Here is a 20,360-nt window from a genome sequence, read left to right on the forward strand (position 1 = left end):
ATTCTATTGGTGAGACTGTCCACGAGGTTTTTATTTGACTTACTCAGTTTTTCAAGTTCTGCATGGGTTTCAGTTTGGCTTTTCTTCATTAATTCTGTCTATTTAATTGCATTTTCATATCTTGAATTGGCTTTTCAATTTAATTCATCTGTCTATTTGTTGTTCTTTCAGGGTATATTTATATCCTCTTTAAATTGTTTGAATATAGTTATAAACATTCTCTTGAATTCTTTTTCTGGAATATCTTCCAGGTTATTTTCATTGTGAGCCATTATAGAATTTGTAACTTTTGGAGGAGATTTGTTTTCTTAGATTTTTATATTGTTTTGTGTTGGTACTTGGGCGTCTATAGTTGTATCAGTGGAAGTATGGCCCTGGCACTCAGGGTTCAAGATGACCTTACTTGCCAGTACTGGGCAGGGGCCTCAGAGTCCAGAGATGCTTTACATGTCAACACCAGAAGCTAGGGTATCAGTAGAAGAGTGAGATACAGGCCATTCTAAAAGCATGTGCTAGTGCACTCATATTTGACTACTTATGTTGACTGTCTCCTTCCATTCAGTTCTGCATGTTCTGGTCATTTTATGGTATGGTTTTCAATGTCCCTAGCCCATGACATATTACAGCCAGAGGAATTGCAGTGTCTATAATTAGCGTTCCTTGTTGTGCACTAACTCTTTTTGACTCATGACAATCAGAGAATAGACAAAGACAACACTCTGGAAGCGGCTGTAAAGTTGAGAATTCATAGTTCCTCAAGTACTTTCTACTAAATTATCTGCTATTATCTTTATACATAATTGTGCTGAGCCAGTTTTATGTCTGCAGGGATGGGAAGAAAATTCTAAAACTTTTATTTGAGAAGTTCTGATAAAGCCAGAGGGAATAGCTGTGGTCATATAGCCACACTGACATCTAAGTTCCTCCATCTATGAGCTTAGAGACATTAACAGTTCTTCTGTTTGCCATTTTATCATTAAAAAAAGTAATATTGGTTGTGAATGATGGTGTTATACAATGGTCAAAGAATTTCTGTAGCCAAGAACTTAATACATGATTTCCCATTCAAGATGTGTGAATGATATAGTACGTATGTTTTATTTCCTTAGTTATATTTGTTAAGAGCAGTTATTGGTAACATATGTCCAAATGTATAATATTCCCAATAAATATTTGAAATACACAACTAAACCTTAGCATGGCTTGCATGCATATAATCCTGGCTCTGGGAGGATACAGCAGAAGAACTGTGTGAGGCCAATCTCGGCTATGCAGTAAGAGTGTGTTTTAAAAGAACCACAATTTGAAGAACATATGTGCTGTAGGGGCAATATGGCTCAGTGGTTAAGAGTACTTCAGTTCAGTTCCCAGCACCCATGTGGAGGCTGATAAGCATCTATACTGGGATCCAATGCTCTCTTCTGACCTTTGTGGGCACCAGGCAAGTACATGGTACATACCATGCACTTGTACAAAACACTTGTAACATAAAATAATAAAAATAAAAATCTTTAATAAAATGACCATATAAAGTATCCATTTAGTCATAAATTTCTACATGGTTACTATTCTCAGAATGTAGAATTTTGAGGAATTTTCTCAAATTCAATCATTAACTTTAGTATTTATCAATAAGGAAAAAAAACATTTTATTTCTAGCTCTGTCACTGGGCAAAGTCCACTCCGAAGAGAGATTAAATAGTGTCTAGCTGATTAGTTATTTTAAATGTGTTGATTCAACAGGTAACATTATAAAAGCACTGGACTGCAGTTGTTGCAGGAGAAAACAAGGCTTCCATGGATTCGATAGTGGTCCTAGTGCTCAGCTTGTCCTGTCTGCTTCTCTTCTTACTCTGGAGACAGAGTTCTAGGAGATGGAAGCTCCCTCCTGGTCCCATTCCTCTCCCAATTATTGGCAATTTCCTACAGATAGATATAAAAGACATCCACCAATCATAAGCCAATGTAAGTATATTTTATACTCTTCTAATATTTTGCAAAGGAAGATAAATTGAACCTGGCTTTTAAATGAAAATCTAGTGCTAGAAACAGTGTTGTAATAAATGATCGTAAATAAAAAAACTTGTACATTTCATGTGCCTTCTGCCTTTTCAAGTTTATCCATGTTAGAAATTGAGGACTCACTTTTGGTCTTTTCCTATTATATAAGAAAAATAAAAAAATTGCAGAAGTTGTATATGTTTCTTTCCAGCTTTGTTTTACAGACACTTACCATGATTTCTATCTGAAGGTCTATGGTAAGGTAGACATGCATCTTTTATTGAGATTAACCATTAGTATTAAACTTCTCTGAAGAACTGATGCCTGATTTCATAAAATACTTCCAGATCTGGAATAACAGAGGAAATGAAAGAAACATGCCACAAGTCAGGGCATTTTGGGTGATATGCAAACATTTTATTCTATACTAATCCTATGTCTGGGGCTATGAATGCTATAGGCTATGAATGCTGTGGCTATGAATGCTGCCCTTCCAGGAAGCCCTGCATGCTGTGGTACAGCTGTTGTGGTGTCCACTCTCTGTGTTGTCAGGGTAATGGAACAAAATGGGGTGCGCAATAAAATCACTTCTATTTCTACTGCTCATCGGAGGACTATCAAGCTCTCCAGAGGAGCTGTACAGGCGACCTGAAGCAGTCGTCTGGGCACTGATTTCCATTTCAGTGTGGAGTGAACCTGGAGAGTGATGATAAATTACTCAAGCAACAGATAATGAATAAGCCGAGTATAAATTTCTGTCTTTTACTCATCAGCATAGGTTCTGGAAAGGAATTTGAAACTCTCTGGCCTCAGTTTTTTACTTTGTGAAACACAAGACCTGCTGAATATTTTGATGTGATGATTTATTGTAGTTTGTGTATCAACTGTTCGCTGCATTGCATGGCACATTGTAGTCATGCAGAAGTGATAATTACCATTCCATTTTCTTTCTGATTTCAAGCTCTCAAAAGTCTACGGCCCTGTGTTCACTCTGTATCTGGGCACACGGCCCACTGTGGTGTTGCATGGCTATGAAGCAGTGAAGGAAGCTTTGATTGACCATGGGGAGGAGTTCGCTGGAAGAGGAAACTTCCCAGTGGCTGAAAAGATTAATAAAGGCCTTGGTAAGTGTGCATATTCGTGTGTGTACTGAGCAAAGCTCATAATGAAGAAAGGATGGAAAGTAGAGGGCATATTTGCAGGTTGATTCTGACTATGGTTGCCTCCTGTGAGATCTCTTTTCTGTCTCTGGGGTCTACTTTCTAGTTTTTGTTCCTATTTGTTTAGGAATCATTTTTAGCAATGGAAAAAGATGGAAAGGGATAAGGCGCTTCACACTCATGACCCTGAGGAACTTGGGGATGGGGAAAAGGAGCATTGAGGACCGTGTTCAAGAGGAAGGCCAGTGCCTTGTGGAGGAACTGAGAAAAACTAATGGTGGGTACAGCTTTATAATCTAACTTTTATATCCTGTTCGACACATGGCTGTATAAGGCATATTGATCCTATTCTATTAGAAATATTTTTTTATTTAAAAATTTTTATTTATTATTTTTAATTTTGTGTGTAGGAGTGTATTGCCTGCATGTATGTAAGTCACCCATGTTATGCAATGTCTGTGGAGATTAGAAGAGGGCATTAGACCTCCCTGGAACTAGAATTACAGACTGTTGTTAGCTGCCATGTGGGTGCTGGGAAGTGAACCTGGATCTTCTGAAACAGCAGGCATTGCTTTGAATTGCTAAGTCATCTCCCCAGCCCCTTTCTTTTGTTTTAAAATAACAAATCATGAATGTAAGTTTCTTGTTCATTTTCTAATGGGTTATAGAGCTGTGGATTGCCCTTAGATCAAATGTGTTTTACCTACTCTTTATGGTTCCACTAGAGACTGACTGCTACTGATAATGGTGGTAATGACATGATTCACCCTTATGGGATCCAGATCAGATGATACGTGTTTTCATTTTGTTGAACTACATTGGTGTACCCAGCTTCACAGACATGTCTAAGGTTTCCTCCAGGCTTATGATTACAGCTTTGAGTAATAATTGTGCTTGTTTATTTTTTGTTTCTCAGCTAAATTTAAAATTTTTATCACAGTTTAAAAATTCTTATAATGCACTTAGCATTTTGATTTATATGTTTTAAAATTATGTGACTATATAAATCTGCAAAATACATAGAGATAGAGGAAATGATTCATTAACTAAACTTGAACTATTTTTATCAATTCTTTTCTGTTTTTTTTCTGGCTTTCTTTAGTTTTCCCTATTTTTTTCCCTCCATATTTACTGTTTTATTTTTCCTTAGAAAGTAAATGGCTCTTATTTTGCTACCACTGTGAATGTTACTCACCTAGCAAGTGCCTGTCATGAAAGAATCAGATTATCTGCTTAAATTCTAAAGAACTTTCTATTTAAGTTCTTTTCTCCAAATAAAGTGAAGAAAATACTGAAAATCATGTTTTATCAGTGAATGATATTCGTACATATGGTATGCATACCCTACAAAGAAAATCCAAAAGGATTATCCATAACCTTTTTGCTAAAATAATATTTTTGATAGCTTAAAATATTACAATGTTTTAAAAGCCTGGCACACCAGTAGGTTTCTCAGGGAGTTCCTTTTATTCCTCAAATGTCTAACAATTTACTAAGAATGTTGATGATTCAAGTGAATTTGGAATCTAGAGATGTAAATTTAGGATGTCCTTCTGCATAAAATATATTGATAATTTGATCAAAGAAATTTCACCATAGAAAGGGTATCAAAAGAAGTCTTTCCTTTGATTTTTTAACCTGTACAATTATACACATGGACAGTATGATACACAAAATTTAAACATTCTTGCAGCATATTATTTTGATGATGATTATATAGAAAAATATTCCAAAATCCACAGTTGTCAGTTTTGTTCAAATATATTAAATGTGGAGTTTGATTAGGCATGATGAACATTTACTTCTTTTAATATGTTATTATGATTATTCATTATATATACTAATGGATTTCATAGACATTTGCACACCTTTGCCATGCTCACCCATCTCCTTTGTTGCCTCTCCACTCCCATGATTCCCACTTACCCTCAGTCTCTCTTTTATTATACTTCTGTGTCCAATATTCATATAAGACATTTACAGCTTAAGGAGTTAGATTCATTATTTTTTAAAATACTTTTTTTAAAATTTTATGTGTATGAATGTTTTGCCTGCATGTATGTAAGTGCACCCATGTCGTGCCATGCAATGCCCATAGAAATCAGAAGAGAGTGTGGGATCCCCTGGAACTGGGGTTATAGATGGTTATTAGCCACCATGTGGGTGTTGGGAACTGAACCTGGGTCCTCTGTAAGAGCAGCCAGTGCTCTTAACTGCTAAGCCATCTCTCGAGTCCCTAGATTCATTGTTTTAAATGTTGAAATGACTACAGGAAAGGCCCCATTTATCACTCACCTCATGTTCTTTCCTCCACATAGGAGGACTTTTTAAATTATTTAAAATAAATTTATAAAAAAATTACATAGTAAAGTGTTGTTTATTTATTCACACAAACAAATCTACAGGGTACTTCCCTGCCATTACATATTCTCATATAACATGAAGATATTCTGTCTTCCTACCTTTTTGGATCAATACAAATGTCTCTCAGTCATTCATTGTGGATACAGAACTTCCAGTTTTCCAATATCCTCTCCATTTCTACCTCAGTGCTGTATGGTTTACAGGCATTGTGGATACAATCAGCTCTGCTCTGGGCACAAGAAACTTCAGGTTTATAAATGCATTTTTTTTTTCACCCTCAGGGGCTGGAGAAACGGTTCAGTAGTTAAAAGCACTGTTTGCCCTTGCAGAGGACCAGGGTTTGTTTCTTAGCATGCACAGGGTGGCTCATAATCACCCATAACTGTAGTCTGAGGGGTCCAAAGCCTCCATTGGCATGGTATGCACTGGTGTTCTTACACACCTGTAGGCAAAATGCTCATACACATAAAAATAAATAAATTAATTAAAAATTTCTCCTCAAATACCAAGCAGCTGAAATTAAAGGGTGTTAAAATAAGTGCTTCTACTTCAAAACATTTATTTTCTTTCTTTCTCACAAGCTCAAATTCTATGTCGACCAAATAGTGAGGTGACTGGACACCAAGTCATAGAACATTCTTCTACTGTGCACATGTTCCTGTATTGTCAATGATGAGGCAAATATTCATTACACTACTTGGAAGAAATCTTTAGTTTAGAGAGCAAATACAACACAATAGGTGTGATCTGCTGTTATTTAGCTAGTGAGGTTGAAAACCACCAAAGGTTTAAGGCAAATGTGTTTGTTGAGTCCAGACATGCTGAAAATTTGGCTTTTGTAAGGCATATTTTTAGGTAAGATACTGCTTAAAACTTCTCAAGTACTTTTTACCTTTTAACAAAGAAAAAACGCCTTCTATGTATATTTGAATGCTATTTCCAAATTGTTTCCAACCTTTCAGGTTCACCCTGTGATCCCACCTTCATCCTGGGCTGTGCTCCCTGCAATGTGATCTGCTCCATTATCTTCCAGAATCGCTTTGATTATAAAGATCAGAACTTCCTTAACTTGATGGAAAAATTAAATGAGAACACCAAAATTATGAGTTCCCCCTGGATACAGGTGAAATCAAGAACCTTTCTTCCACTTAGGAATGCTTCTACTTAAAAGCACATATTTTCTTTCTTTCTCACAAGCTCAAATTCTATGTGGACCAAGTAGTGAGTTGACTGGACACCAAGTCCTGACTAGGGCATTATTGAAGAATATCTAAAAGAGAGGTCTAAGCACTTTCTATACAATAGGAAAACAGAAGGGTGAATGCCAGCTTGACTCAAGCCTTTTCTTTCCTTATGCACTGGTTTTCTCTTTGACTTCCATAGAGCTGTTTGTGTACTCTATCCATTTTTAGAAGAATGGTCAGTCAGTCATAGAACATTCTTCTGCCATGCAAATGTTCCTATATTGTCAATGATGGAAAATCTTCATTATATTACTTGGAAGAAATCTTTAGTTTAGACAGTGAATATTCTTCTAAAGGACAGAGAATATCTGGTACAATGAAACCTACCAGGAATCACTCAGTGGTTGACAAGGTAAAAGGGTTGACTAGTGGACTAGAAAACAGGGTTGAAATGAGAAGATGGATGGTTAACAGTTAGTGAATAGCCTCACAATCTTTTCCTGTACAGAACTGACATCTTTTGCACTTTGCATAAATCAATGATTATGTGATCATAGAGAAATTACTAGTGGCTCTGCTGTGGTGTGGTTTCAAGGCACCTTTGTCCCCATCTACTTCTAAATTCCATTCCAGAGACTGGTTGATAGGAATAAAATCTGCAGGTAGATAGGAATAAAACCTGCAAGTACTGTTTTTTTCTTTTTCAGACTGTTGGTTACCCAAACTTCTAAATTCCATTCCAGAGACTAGTTGATAGGAATAAAATCTGCAAGTACTGTTTTTTTCTTTTTCAGACTGTTGGTTACCCAACAGTCTGAATTTATCCTGTCATCTAAAACATGTGAATGACATTAATTTATTTCATATTTTTCAAACCTGTAGGTCAGAAAATTAATATAAACAGTGAATTGACATGAATATACCTTATACTTTAAAATGATGTATAAATATGGAACTTGATTATCACTTTTGATCATCTGGGAAAAATTTTCTTCCTCAAATCTCTCTAGTACTATTACTACATTTGTAATAGAAAACATTTCATCCTCAAGGTGGATACTATTTTACTAGTATCTAGAGCTCTAACTCCAAATCAGACTTGCTAAATGTTATAAATGTGCGTTTCTTCATTCTATGCCCCTCATTTAATAAATTATTTTTTTTCTTGTAGGTCTGCAATAATTTCCCTGCTCTCATTAATTATTGTCCAGGACCCCATAACACAGTACTTAAAAATGTATATTATTTTGAAAGTTTTATTTTAAAGGAAATAAAAGAACATCAAGAATCACTAGATGTTACAAATCCTCGGGACTTTATTGATTATTTCTTAATAAAAGGAATGCAGGTAAAATGTTAATGCATACTCATTTCATTGTGCAAGCACTTTTGTAGTTAATTGAATAATTACATATTTACAAGAGATGTTTAAATGATCAGGTCAGTATCATTTGAAAAACAATTTAAGTATTTATTATATGTGTGAGTCTGAACTGTAGATCCTGGAAAAGGTAAAATGAATTTGTGAATTAGAGCACATTGGCTCTGTTCTTTAAACAAAATGTCTGAGTAGAAAGACAACAGAAATGGCAGGCAAGATGGAAACAATTTACAAACAAGTCATAAATGATAAACTAGTACATCATAATACAAAGATTGGCATCATCATTGCTCAGTGTGTGGCAGAATGGAAATGGAAAGGGAGTCAGGTTGATTTCCTGCCCTCTATAGATTGAAATGCAGCTGGAAATATTTGAAATGATAGGTAAGAGAGGGAATTTCAGATGGACTGAATGGTGTAGGGAGAGGTATGTGGTAGGAAGTAGGTGGATGAAAGAGTTAAACCATCACTAAGTGTAACTTGTGTAATCACTAAGTGTAATTTGCACCAGCAGCCATTAGAGATTGATACTATTGGACATCCTGTAATCAGGAAATTTGCACTGTATAGTCGATTCAAAGGCTGTTTCCCACTGAATTTCCTTTGCACTCTTATGAATATCAGTTGACTATAAATGGATGATTTGGGTGTGAGCACTCAGTTGATATGTTTATTCCTTGCTGTAGTCTACTGTCCTGAGTTCTTCATTACCAAAAATTTGTAGCAAGGCTTAAAGTCCAGTATTGTGAGTCCCCCAACTCTGTCGATCTCTTTTTCCAGAATGTTTTGGATATTTTACGCCTCTTAAATTTCCATTTAAACTTTAGGATATGCTTGTCAAATTCTGCAAAGAGGCCAGTGGGAATTTGTACATGCATTACATTTGCTCTGCCAATCACTTCTGGGAGTCACACCATTTAAAAAGTAGAGCTGAAATTCATGCATGATGCAAATCTTTTTTTTTCTGTGTACTACATTGATATTTAGTACATTCACAGAATATTGCAACCACCAGATCCCTCTAGTTTGAAAACATTACAAAAATACCACAGCCACTAAATAACTACTCCCCTTTTCTCCACTTCATCATCATTAACTACTAGTGTGATTTCTGCCGGTGTAAACTTGCCTATTATGAATGAATAATATAAACTGATTCTATAGTATTTGTGAACTTTGCTTTCCATATTCTTGCATTATGTCTTGGATACTGATTTAAGTTGTAGCATGTTTCTGTACTTCCTTCTTTTGTTGTAAGAAACTTCATTTTACATGCATGAGTACCATGATTCACATCATCATTGATGGACATTTGTGAAGTTTCTACCTCTTACTCTATTAAGGAACCTGTCTATGAATATTTGTGTACATTTCTTCATGGCATGTCTTCATTTTCCTTGTGAATATTCCCCAGATTGAATTTTCCAAGTCAAATCATAATTTCATTTATTTTCTTTTTGAGAAATAGGCAAAAATGTCTATATTGTTTTATACCTATAAGATCACTTATTTAAAAAACTGTCAATAGTTTTAAATTTGTAATACATATTGTTTATTATCAACCCAGTGAGTGAACTTGGTATCTCAGGGCAGGTCTGACTGTATCTCCTTCATACACAATGCCAACATGCTTCTCTTCATGTGCTGTTTCACGTTTGGGACTCTTCTTAGAGAATTTTTATTCAACTCCTTTGCTATCTTTTAATAGGATTGATTGTCTCTTTGGTTGTAGAGCTATAATAATTGTTTATGTATCTAGGCACTAACCCTTCCATGTAAATAAATTTCCCACTATGTAAATCTTTTTCATATTCTTAAGTATGTCCTCCAATATGTGAACATTTGGCTTTTTGATGAAGTCTGCTTTACTTATTCTTGTTTGGATGCTTTGGTCTCAAAGATTTGTGTCCAAAAAAATAAAGAATGGAGGCTTACCTCATTTAAGCTTTGCAACTTCTTTCTTTCCGTGGAGCTATCCTGCTTTTCCATGATCAGCTGTTGAAGGCTTTTCCTTTAAAGTGGATAGTCTTGGAACTGATGTGAAAGTTTTGGCCATAGTTACTTAGATAACCTTCTGGATCTCAAAACTCTTGGTCTTGATGTTTACCTGTGTACCAACACTATGCTATAACTCTGTAGTAGGTTTTGAAGTTTGGGAGTTTAGACCGTCCTCCACAGTTCCACTTAAATTGGAGAATTTGCTTTCCCATTTTAATTTTAATCAAGGTAGAAATGATTTAGTAGATTACTTTAAGGAATGTTATTTCCACCTTATCAGTGTTACATCTTCCAGTCTTTGGAAATGAGATAGTTTTCTATTTATTTACTCATTCTTTATTTTTTAGTACTAGTAATAGTTTTATGTATTCTTCTTTCATATCTTTGGTTATACTATTTAGGTATTTTATTCTTTTTCTAATTATTAAAAATTGATATTTCCTTGTTTCAATGTTCCTTTTCATGACAAATACTTTTTTCTATTCATAGTTTGTGTTTTTTATCGTGAGGTACGTATTAAACGTTGCTAACTGCTTTTCTGCTGCATCTATGATCACATGACTTTATTTCATTTGTTCTAATACTGTACTATATTATGTTGATCAATTTTCTTGTTGAATAACATCGAAATTCTGTAATTTCTAGAGAATTATCAAGTTTTCTCTTGTTTTTCCAGATTCTTGACTTGTACCATTAAGTCATTTATTTGTGCTCCTTTTGGCTTTTTATGTAGTTGCTTAGAACTATAAGCTTCCCTCTTAGGACTGCTTTTTAGGTTTCCCAAGGGTTTTGTTGTGTTTTTATTTTCATTTAGTTCCAGGAATGTTATTTCTTTCTGGATTTCTTCTTTGACCCATTCATCATTCAGGAGTGTGTTATCTAACCTCCATGAGTTCATGTAGTTACTAGAGCTTCTTTAGCTGTTGATTTTAAACTTTGTCACGTTGTGGTCTGAAAGAATTATTTCAGTATTTTGGTATTTGTTGAGATTTGTTTTGTTCCCTATATTGTGGTCTATTTTAGGGAAACTTTCATGGGCTGTATTGGTAGAATAGTCTGTTAGGTTCATTTGGTGTATATCATCTAATTTATATGTTTCTCTGTTTCTTGTTAGTCCAGATGACCTGTCTATTGAAGAAAGTGGGGTTTTGAAATTACTATTACTGAGTTGGGGTTAACCTGTGTCTTGAAATCCAGCAGTACTGGATAAGAGTGAAGTAATTTTCTTTATTGCTTCTAATTAATTTTAGTTTTTGTCAGATATTAGGATAGCAATGTCTGCTTGTTTCTTGGTCTAATTTTCCTGGAATATTTTCTTCCATCCTTTCACTGTAAGGTGCTGCCAACCCTTGAAGGTAAGTTCAGTTTCTTATAAACATCAAAGCAATAGATTTCTCTTTCTTAATTCATTCAACTAGCTTGATTCTTTTGATTAGGGAGTTGAGGCCATTGATGTTTAAGTTATTGGTGAAAGATGTATGTTGGTTACTGTCATTTTATTTTTCTATTTGCATTCTTAGTCCTATTTTGTGTTTCCAGATGTAAAGCTTCATTTGTTTTCTTTCTGCAGCTTCTTGGGTACAGCCATCTCTTTCTTCCACCTGCTGTATTACTTCCCGTGTTCTCTGTAGGGCTTGTTTGGTGACATGAATTCTTTCAGCCTCTATCATGGAAGATTTTTCTTTCTCCTTTGACTATGATAGACATTTTGTTGGGTGTAGTTGTCTGGGCTGGCTATATGTGGTTATTTGGAACTTGGAATACATTGATACAGGCTCTAATGGTTCACAGACAGGGAAAACAGTATCAGGGCTAGAAAGATACGGTAGAGGAATTGGCTCATTTAGTAAAGGTGCATGATACATTAAAAATATAGGAAGGGAGGCAGGCATGGTGGTACATGCCTTTAATCCCAGGACTCAGGAGGCAGAGGCAGAGGAAAGCAGATCTCTGTGAGATTAAGGCCAGCCTAGTCTGCATAGCAAGTTCGAGGTCAGCTGGAGCTACAAGGAGACCCTGTCTCAAAAAACACCAAAACTAAATAAATATATGAACAGAATATGAAATAGTTTTGGGATACAATGAAAAGACCAAATTTTCAAATTTTGGCACAGAAGGAGAATAACAAACTGAAGACAAAGAAAATATTTTAAATAAAATCATAGAAGAGAATTTCCAAAATCTAGGAACAGAGATACCAAGAAAAGTACAAGAAATTTAAAGAACACCTAATAGACAGGACCAGAAAAAACTCCCCACATCATATTTTAATTAAAACACTCAAAACACAGACAAAAGGAAAGGATCGGCAGCTACAATGTAAAAGGGTCAAGTCCCTTACAAAGGCAGAGCCCTTAGAATAACACTTGATTACTTGACAAATAAATTTAAAGCCAGAATGGCCTGGAAAGATGTATTCAAAGCTCTGGAAGACCACAGCTGCCAACCCAGACCATTATATCCAGCAAAACTATCCACTAAAAGTGAAGGAGAATTTAAATGTTCCATGATAAACATAGACTACAGGCATTTGTGACCACTAAGCCAGATCCACAGAGGATATTTGAATGAACACTTCTGTTCATTCAAGAGGTCACAGGGAGTGCCAGAACAGTTAATCAAAGAATTTTAAGAAAACACTACAAAATCAACAAAAAGACAAGAATTAACACACTTCATTCGATAATAACTCTGAAAATTAATGATTTCAATTATCCCCCCAGGAAGATACAGACTAACATATTAGATTAGAAATCTGGATCCATCTTTTTGCAGCCTCCAAGAATCATACCTCACCACTAAAGATTGACATAATCTTAGAGTAAAAAGTTGGAAAAGGGTATTCCAAGCAAATGTAACCAAGAAACAGTTAGGCACGGTTCTCTCCAAAATCTGATAAAACAGAATAAGAGCACAGAGTACCTAAAGAAGATTCTTGCATTCTTATCTACATACTAGTCTTTCCCTCTTATTTTAGAATATGCTTCTACTAGATATGAGGTTAGTGTGTGAAGATATGGAATTCTTAACTGATACAGTTACTTCCAGGATATTAAATATATTATACCAGTGAAAACACTAGTATTTTAATCTATGACACGCAGAGCATTTCCATCTATTTAATTTTTAAATTGTTATTTATTTGTTCTAAAAGGCCTAGTGATTCCAATTGGAGCCTTCTAAGTACTCCTGGATGTTGGTCCATGCCCTAGTGTCTAGTTAACCTACCAGATGCCACACCAGGAAAGAAAATTGATTCTCTCTCCCCCAGCATCCATCACTTGCCAATAGATCCTCAGCTGGGTCTGAGGTTTCCTGACCACCTCCTCCATTCTTGCTGGGCCCCTGTGTGGCCTGGATTGGTCTATGTCTTGTGCATGGTAACATTACCGTTGCGAGTTCATATGTGCTATTACTCTGTGTAAGAGCCAGAACTGGTGTTCATTTTTATTTAATGTATTTCAATATATGTAAAGCCTAGATAAATTATATTCTTAGGGCCTATAGCAAATATTCAAAGGCATTTCAACAGGTGGAAATATATTTTCAATTGAATTTTTGTGCATTTTATGCAATATATTTTAATAATATTTAGTCTCCCATTCACTATCTATAACCCCTCCAAAGCCTGCCCACAGAATTTCATGCATCCTATCATATATGTTAAGGCCTATCAAGTCAAATTTGTGTACCCAGATTTCTCTCCATGTAAGTTCATCCACTGGAGCCTGTTCTGTGTATCTAGTGTCAGTCCCTTAAAGAAGATCAACTCTCCCTCACCCATCAGTGATCAGGTAGCTATCAATAGTTCCTTGATTAATGCCCATTTCCCCATTCTATGTTGGTTTTTGTCCGAGTTTCCATGGTGCATGCTGTCACCATTGCTGCAAGTTCATATGAGCAAGTTCCCAGAGGCCTGTAAGACTCCGTTTCCTTATGTTCATGCACCAACCCTGGGTTTTACAATCTTTCTACTCCCTCTTCCACAATGGTCCCTGAGCCATGTGTGGGTGAGTTTTACTATAGGAGTTCTATCCAGGGACACACACTGCAGTCTCTTGTTCTCTACACCTTGGTCGGTTGTGACCTTCTGTGTGTATCGTACTCTGTTGCATGAGGAAGTTTTGCTGATGAAAGTTGAGAGATACATTAGCATCATCTACCCCTTGCTCTACTATATTCTGTGAGCCTCAGGTGTGAGGTTCCATTGTAGATGTGTCACCTAGGGTTGGGCATCTCCCAGACACTTATTCTGTCTGTGTGGCCAGTTGCAGAACTCTGTAATACTTTGTTGCAAAAGAAGATCCTTTGATGATTGGTGGCTGGTACACTTGTCAGTAAATATAATGATCCATATTTATCATACAGTAAGAAATTACAGTTGTCTAGGAGTGTGACAGATGACAGATGTATAGTTTCCTCTAGGATCTATGACCTCTCCAGTATTTGCATAGATCCTCTAGGATCTATGACCTCTCACATGTATTTGGCTGTGTTTCTGATGAAATAAATAGAAAATTCTTGATACAAGCTTGTGACATCTAGCATAATGTCCTTATTTTCCTTACTCTGTTAATTTAAAAATAGTTATGAATATCTTAAAGAAAGAATGTGTTTATTTAACTTAAGTACAAAGAGTCTTATTACAGACCAGTCATGAGATAACAGAGTGACTCAAAAGCATTACACCCAAGGGCCTTCCAATTTTCTATGCTATATTTAGGATGTAGGCCTTTATTGTTATGAATGAATCTGTGTATCCTAAAATAATACATAACACACATCCTTTGCCCCATAATGTTTTGATAATTAAATATAGATAAAGTTCAAAATACATATCTGTTTATGTCTTTTTCAAATTTAAAGATCCTGTTTTGTACACACCTACTTGAAGATCTTATGAATCCAATTTTTTTGACAAGAAATAAAGGTGTAGGAAATGAAATTTACTAATCTGCTACAGTCTTTGAAATGCTGTATCAGTTTCTCCTAGTACTGAGCTTTCAAGATTCTGTGTTATAAGCAGTATAAAATTGCAGGATATACATTCACTGTAGTCAAATGTACTGGCAAAGAGTTTATTGGATAATCGCATCAAATCATTCCTAGGAAAACCACAGTCAAGAGTTGGAATTTACACCTGAACATTTGGCAAGCACCGTGATTGATTTGTTCGCTGCGGGGACAGAGACAACAAGCACAACACTGAGATATGCTCTCCTGCTCCTGCTGAAGCACCCACACGTCATAGGTGGGGTCACGTGGCGAGTTAGAGCATTTCTGCAGCATGCTGGAAAGATGTAGCTAGTGTCATGAATGTTGTTAAGAATCTCAAAATCTAACTTTCTGTGTCACTAGCTTCGATGAGGAGGAAGACAGAGAAGTGAAGAGACCACGGCTGTATGTCAAGCCATCAAACGCTAGTCCACTGTCAGTTCTTTGGGAGGTGACCTATGGTAGGCACAGCCATACAGTGGCCTGTGGTTGCATATTCATTTATTCACAAAATTTTTTAGAGCAGGTTAATTCTTGTGGTTACCTTTCTTTATTCTGGTAAACCTAATTCTAGGGTAAAAGAAACCACTTACCTCACTGGAGCAATAATATAAATATGAGAATTTACTGAGTCTGCTTAAGATAATTTCCACTCTGAGAAGTATTCTAAATATTTAAATTCTTTAGAAAGATTTTCCATTCAGGCAGTAATTGCACATAAAATATTCTATTATTTCAAAGGTCCATTTCCATACAATTTCCTTTGAACTATGATTTTTAAAAACTGTACCAATAGTGTTTTCTTCTACAAATAATACCATCCTAGAACTTTGCTTCTAAATATATGCTATAGTTCAGCATGTGTGAAACATACCTTCTGTCTGTGTTCAGTGTACACTGAGGTGACAACAGCATTAGTATGAATGAGAATTAGTATTTATAGGGTAAGAGGAAAAGAAAATGGTTAACAGCCATGAAATCTTTACTAAATTACTGAAATACAATAGAGAGGAATGAGGGAAAATGGAGCAGGGAAGTCGGTGTTGTAACGTTAATGTTAGGTGAAAGGGGAGTATTGACAGTGTTTTGGTACCTGAGGTAAAGTCTCAGAGCTCCTTTCTTCATCTTCTTTTTGAATATCAGCAGCCAGCCAGATCTGACTTCCACATAGTAAAGTGATGACAGGGTCTCTGCGTTTTACCATCTTAACAGAAAATTCTCTTCAAATGTCCTCAGAATGAACGGAATAGAATCATCCACCTCAGATACAAAGTCATGAAATTTTAGGACACCAGGAATGAACTGAAGAATACAATTCTCCAGAGAGAACCCTAAGTCATATAAAATGTTGAGTTGAGAATATACCAGATTATCAAGAACCACTGGGTTCTGTTTGCTGATAAAAATATACAGGGATAGATCTCTGTTTGCCATAAATGTACTTTCCATCTTCCTTTTACTTTATGAAATCTTTGGGCATGTTTTCCAACCAATTGTCTGAAAGAAAGTCACAGACATCATGAAATCTAGGAATCTGCACATCCAGTAAGGGAAGGTGAGAGAATTACTCAACTCTGTATTTACCAGATGTGTGCTGCAGGTGTGAGCAGAGGACGAGAGACAAAAGTGCATCAATCTGTATTCCAGTGCTCTCATTAACTGAACATTTACTCCAGGAACTGGAATTCCAGATGCCTGAAGCATCTATTTGAATATTTTGAAGTAATTATATCTTAAGAAATGGAAAATTTCAAACTAAAATTAAAGGACATCCATCAGTCAAAACGAGTATCAATAATGGAAAATAATTATAATTTTTATGATAGGAAATAGTGTCTATATACTGTCCTAGTTTGCTTCTGTTGGCTGTGATGAAACACTGAAAAAAAGCAACTAGGGATGTAAAGGGTTTATTATGTCTTAGAGCTCACAGTTCATCATCAGGGAAGCTAAGACAAGGACTCAAAGCAGGAGCCTGGAGGCAGGAACTAAAGCAGAAACCATGGTGGAACACTACTTACGGGCTCCCCCCACCCCTAGCTTAACTGTGTTTCTTAACTGTGTGCTTCTGTAAAATAAAAAAAAAGTTAAAAGTTTCTTATTTCAAAAGGAACAAACCAGGCACACTTAAGCAAAACCAAAGTCCACCAGTAGTTTAATATTAGACATATGGGACTCACTACCCTCTGGGCTACAAAAGGCTTAGGTAGCTCCACTTCTCCAGCTCTGTAATCTATAGCACACACAGCCTGTCTTCTTGGCTTTGGCTGGCTCCACTCCATACCTTTTGCTGTTCTTGGCAGTTATCCCACAGTCCTGGCATCTCAAATATGGTAGGATCTCCTCTACAACTAAGACTTTACCTTCACCAATGGCCTCTTCTGGTTCCAAGCCTTATATTTTCTCTATGACCCTGTCAATCCTGCAAATTTCATATCACCAAAACTAGTACCAAATTGGAGACTCTTACACATTATCAAGCTCTGCTCCCAGTTTGAGATGCACCCTTGATTCCCTCTTGACCACAGCATTTATGTGGTCAACTCAGTCATGCTGACCTCATTGAGGAAATACTCCCAGAAGATTTCATCTCAGTCATGCTGACCTCATTAATCACACCTGATTTTTCAGCCCCATCTAACTAGCATTGATTGTCTCAGTAAAGCAAAAGACTCACTTCCAAAAATTCTTAAAATTTTTTTACTCAGTTCTTGTATATTTAATACAACAGTTCTTTTTTAAATTTTTAATTATTTTTAAACTTTATGTGTATGTGTGTATTGCCTGCATGTAGGTAAGTGTACCCGTGTCATGCAATGCCCGTGGAGGTCAGAAGAGGCTGTCGGATCCCCTGGGACTGCAGTTACGGACAGTTGTTGGCTGCCATGAGGGTGCTGGGATTTGAACCCAGGTCTTCTGCCAGAACAGTCAGTGTTCTTAACTGCTGAGCCATCTCTCCAGCCCCTCATTACAAGAGTTCTTAATCACCCCATCCATGTCCCCACCCCCACTGGACCTCATGTATTCCGTCATACATGTTAAGTCCTATCCAGTCAAGCATTTGTATCCAGATGTCCTTTGGTGCAAATTCATCCCCTGGAGTCTAGTCAGCCTATCTAGGGATCGTTAGCATGGCCTGCTCTCCCTCACTCTGTAGTAATCAGCCTCCAATAGTTCCCAGACTAAGGCCAACCCACCACCCATTTCCCTCACTCCACTCTGGGCCTTTGTCTGATTGAGTTAGCATGGGTCCTGTGCTTGATGCCACCATTGCCACAAGTCCCCATGTGCAAGCTTCCAGTGGCCTGAAAACCTCTGCTTCCTTATGTTCATGGACAAACCCTGGCTCTTAATTTTTCCTTCCCAGTCTTGCTCAATGGTCCCTGTGCCATGGGTGGGAGAGGTTTGATATAGGAGTCCTATCCAGGGACATACACTCTGCAGTCTCTTATTCTTTAAAAGTTGGCCAGTCGTGGCCTTTTGTGTGCATGACACTCTGTTGTATAAAGAAGCTTCACTGGTGAGAGTTGAGGCATGCACTAGTTTTCTCTGTAACCCAGGTTCTGTTATGCTCCATGAGTCTTAGATATAGCAGTTCCATTGTAGATATGTCACCTAGGACTGAACATATCTCAGACATATATTCTCTGTGTGTGACTAGTTGTGGTATTATGCAGGACCCTCTATCTGTTGCAAAAAGAAGCTTCTTTTATGAATGGCATATAGTGTACTTCTCTGTAATTATAAGGATCAATATTTAGCATGTGGTAAGAAATTTTATTTGCCTAGAGATATAACAGAGATAGGATTTTTCTCTAGGATCTATCATCTCTCCAGTCATGTGTATTTGACTGTGTTTACAGCTCACTTCCAATGAGAGGGCTTTAAGTTCAATTATATACCTGTTGATTATCCCCCAAATAACAGTACCACTACTGCACCAATAGAGGTAGTTTGCTGTGCCGGTGGTTATGGTTATTAGGCTTTAGGGCTGGATTGGACCATTGGTTGATTTTCTCTCTTAGCAGCTTGCATAATATCCTCCAGAACTATGAGAACTAAACTTCAGGTAGAAGGCTTCCAGGTCAGTTCCTGTTCCATTGCTCAATTCTTAATTCAAATATACCACAAGAATGGCCCTGGTAGAGTCTTTGAGGGACTCTCAAACTTTCCTTCCTCTGAATCTTCACAAGCCAGGCTTCCATTGTCTATATTTCTCTTAGCAAACTCTACAGCAACAACTCATTAAACTCTGAGCATTCAATGGTTATTCCAGTCTAAAGTTTCAAATCCTATTACAATCCTCCCCCAAAGCACATGATCAGTTCCATCACAGCATGGGTGGCACCTTACTATCCTGGTGCCAATTTCGGTCCTAGTTTGCATTTCTGTTGCTCTGATAAAACACTGACTGAAAGCAACTTGGTCAGTCTCTTGTTTGTGTCAAGTTGATAAAAACTAACCAGCACATGAACCTATAATGATTTCAACAATGAATATCGATATAATCAAGTATTGGTAGCCAACATTTATTGTTAATGAAGTGAGGAGAAGCTGTATGTGTGTGTGTGTGTGTGTGTGTGTGTGTGTATGTGTGTAAAACCTATTTGTAGATATGTGTTAATACATGGGATGTAAATGCAATTCAAATTTTTATTTTCTGTGCCAGAAAGAGAATATTTTGTGTAAGTTGGTATATAGGAAGTAATAATTATTTATAAATATGAATATATTTCAGAAGCAGTTGTTAATTTTGAACTTGGTCACTTTTGAACATTGTTTAAAATTTCACACACAACACACGTGTACATACATACATATATTAGAATGCGATTTAAAACAAAACATTATATTTTGACAAAAAGTCTGATGTCCTTCATCAAAGACTACACTTGCCCCACGCAGTGACCTGTGACGTTAAATTTAGGAACTATCTCATCCCAAAGGTGAGCTTGTTTCTTCTCTGCTTCCCCTCTGTATTCTGCTGCATGAGATCCAGAGATACATTGACCTCCTTCCCACCAACCTGCCCCACGCAGTGACCTGTGACGTTAAATTTAGGAAGTATCTCATCCCAAAGGTGAGCTTGTTTCTTCTCTGCTTCCCCTCTGTATTCTTGATATTCCCAAATTCATATGAGGTTTCAATACTCCACCAGTGCAGGATGAGAGAAATACAAACGTATCACTTTTGGGTACTTTAGTGAACTCCTGTTATTTTATGTTTGGGGGTATCATTCTATAGCAGGCATGGTATGTGGTGATGTGAATCTTCCAA

General features: G+C 36.6%; 1 pseudogene; it reads left to right on the plus strand.

Annotated features, from left to right (window-relative positions):
* The first annotated feature begins 1,721 nt into the window (after positions 1-1,721).
* LOC103732439 overlaps positions 1,722-20,360 on the plus strand; it is a 69,661-nt pseudogene continuing 51,022 nt past the window's right edge.

Source organism: Nannospalax galili, unplaced genomic scaffold, assembly GCF_000622305.1.
Source record: "Nannospalax galili isolate Female #2095 unplaced genomic scaffold, S.galili_v1.0 scaffold1415, whole genome shotgun sequence".
In the NCBI taxonomy this organism is placed as follows: Eukaryota; Metazoa; Chordata; class Mammalia; order Rodentia; family Spalacidae; genus Nannospalax; species Nannospalax galili.